The sequence below is a fragment of the Triticum aestivum genome, chromosome 2D, assembly GCF_018294505.1.
Source record: "Triticum aestivum cultivar Chinese Spring chromosome 2D, IWGSC CS RefSeq v2.1, whole genome shotgun sequence".
NCBI lineage: Eukaryota > Viridiplantae > Streptophyta > Magnoliopsida > Poales > Poaceae > Triticum > Triticum aestivum.
The window spans coordinates 497,062,951-497,066,134 of NC_057799.1; positions in this window are offsets into that span (position 1 = coordinate 497,062,951).

Here is a 3,184-nt window from a genome sequence, read left to right on the forward strand (position 1 = left end):
TCTCTGAATCCATCTCTGAGGAGCTATCGGGACCCAACAAGAGATCTGCTTCGACAGGTAGCACTGTCTGCTCTGAAGGCCTTGTTTTCACTCCAGATTTTTCCATCTCCCACCCAAATGGCTGATTCATAGGAAGAGTAGTTTAATGTACAAACATTGCCGACAAATGGAAATGTAATGAAGAAAAGGATGGGCAAGATATCATTCAAATATATGATGCCTGGTTAAACAGGATGGCATTGCACATTTCAGATATATTATGGCTGGCTAAAAGACATGAGACTGCATAATTCCCATATATGATATAGAAACTAAACAGGTGGCATTACAGAACATGTCTAAACTAAGCAGATGACATATATGATGTCAAAAGCAGGCACTGCAAGGCAACATATGCATGTTATGACTAACATCATCATGCCAAGGTAGAGCAAACACCTTGGGGGGTAAATAGGAGTGGTCAGCGGCGTCTGAATCCGCCTCAGAATAGATATCTTCCTCTGGATTACAATCTGGAGAGGGGTGGGGAGGGTTTGCCATTGAACCCACCATGGAGCGATGTCTGCATGACATTGTATTGCCGCGCAAAACTCTTCTCTTTTTCTCTACATGTTCAGCATGACTGTGTACAATATCTGACATGCATATGAAAAAATATGGTGAGATTATGTAAGGAGAGCATGCAGAAATTTAGAGTGATGGTAACAACCAGTGGATCGACGTTTTTCCGTTGAACCAAAATAGCCCTAATGGATCGACGTGAATGTATAGAACTAAGTGATGCAACAAGTGTACAACCTCTTTGCCGTAGCCGTGTCGACCTCAGCATCATTGGGTTGGTCACTGAAGCAGTTGAGGCAGAGGTGGTTGTCGGAGGTGTGGAGGAAGATCTGAGGAACCTGTAGACGGCGTCCAGGGCACTGCTCTGTTGTGATGGATCGTTCTGTCGTTGGAGCAGCTCCGGTGGGCCGTAAGACGTCAAGGCTAAAGCAGCACAAGACAGACATCATCAATCTCAAGTGGGATTCTAATAGCATCTCCAATAGATGATGTAAAATGGATGTAAAATTAACATCACCAAAAACCACCTGACTACAACAGATGAGGTAAAAACTGTTGACTCTGAACTTAACTGTCGAAACTGAAATTTACTGTGGAATCTGAATGCTACTGTCGAAACCGAACACAATGGTGGCAGAGAGGCACTTGACATGTAGTTTAGGGAGGGCCTGCAGTTCATCTTCAACCTGCACCCCCGTGAGCCGCCAGCCACCACCGACCGAACCGCCGGCCCCAGCGCCGCCTCGCCGCCCCGAAACAACTCGCCACCGCCGCCCCGGCCAGCCCTCTAGGCCCCCCGCCCCCACCCTGAACCCTAAGATAGATAGTGGGGTACCTCTCCAGCGAGCCCCCGTCCCCGCTGCGGGTGGTTCTTCCTTAACTCCGGCGAGCCCCCCCAACCCTTGAAAATCGACTGACCCAAAAGTCGATTCAGTCGACTAAAGTGTGGCTTAATCGGAGCAGAGCAGCAGCACGAGTGAGGGGGAGAGCAGCAGCAGCAGCTGGGCGAGCGAGCGATCGAGCGAGAGCCGGAGCAGCAGCAGCAACGCGAGCGAGTGAGCGAGAGCCGGAGCAGCAGCAGCAGATCCGGCTGGTATGGACGCCGCCGCCGAAGGGGCCTCGCACTGGGGGAGAGCCGTCGTGGAGATGTCGCCCGCGACGCCGGCTTCAAGGTAGCCGCTCCATGGGGGTGCGAGATGGAGCACCGTCGACGCCGGGAGGTCTAGTTAAGGAGAAGGTGCGATGCAATGAGTGTACAACCTCTTTGGTGGCGCCGAGTAGGCCTCGGCTTCGTCCGAGGAGTCGGTGAGGATGTTGCGGTTCCGGTGGAGCAGGTTAAGGCACCGCTGTGGGGATGGAGCAGCCGCGATAGACGAGGTGATCGTCGGAGCAGCTCCGTGGAGGTGGAGGACGGGGCGGCTGAACCAGCGGGACGGCGAGATGGACGACGGATCCTCATCCGGGGAGGTGGACGAGGGACGTCGAGCTATTGCGGTGGACGATGTCGTCGGGGAAGAGGCTCCGGCTGGGCAGCGGTGACGTGGCAGACAGAGGAGGGTGGGGTTTCGCGGGTGGAGCGGAGAGGTTATGGCAGCCTGGGATTTCGAATGGCGAAAAGGGGGCGATGGGAGGGGGTGAAGCATGACTTAGGGACGCGCTTGTCCAAAATGTATGGTGTGTTACAAAAGGTCCCCCCACCGATTTGAACTAGCAGCCCTTTCGGCTCAGGGTTAGAAGGGGGATTTCGCATGTCGGGATTTGGCAGCTGGAGGGAGTTTTCGCGCGCGTTGTAATTTCGAGATAGCAAGGCGCGGGTTGTGAAGGCGCTAGTTTTGGGAGCACGATATCTGAATTTTCGGGATATAACAAGACGCGGGTTGAATTTTAGGGACAAGCCTAACGTGTAGTAATATTGTACTTGTACGTACCAAATCAATTCGCACTTCCCTCAACCAAAAAGAAAATGAAAAAAATAAAACTATTCACACCACACAAAGAGAGAGTCTTTGTAATAGCCCCAAAATTGGGTTATCAATTTTTGTGTTGTTATTCCTTCCTGGCACTCATTTTCAAAATTTTCACCTCAGTTTGCTGGACGACTCTGATGATTCTTGTCGTTTTCAACCCTTCAAAATCTTGCTCATGTCTTTTTCAGTGGGCAAGACCTCATTTGCATCATCTCAAACCCTCTCAAACCCTAAATTCCAAATTTTTGGAATTTGAATGTGGCCCTTGTGATTACAAAGGAGCCATCATTTTCCCTGATCTGTTGATAATTCCAATTGGTCCCAGGGACCATTCTACCTTTCTGAACCTTGGATATGCAAAAATATTGCTAAGTCCAATGCAATATTTTTGAATTATGATTTATTCCTTTTCTTGCCTTTTTGAGGAATAAAATCCAAAGGCATAGCTAGCCATCTCCTAAATTCATGAGAATTGGTGGAGTTGATGTTTATGCCTAATCCAAGCTCTGGCAAGTATATTGGCCGAAAGTAAATAACGAAAATTGCCTTTTCCTATTTAATGCCAATATTGCATTTCTGCCATTTTCCAAAGGAACTACTACTTTTATAGCAGAGAAAATTCCCACATAAATTGTGGAGCTTGTCCTTGCTATATA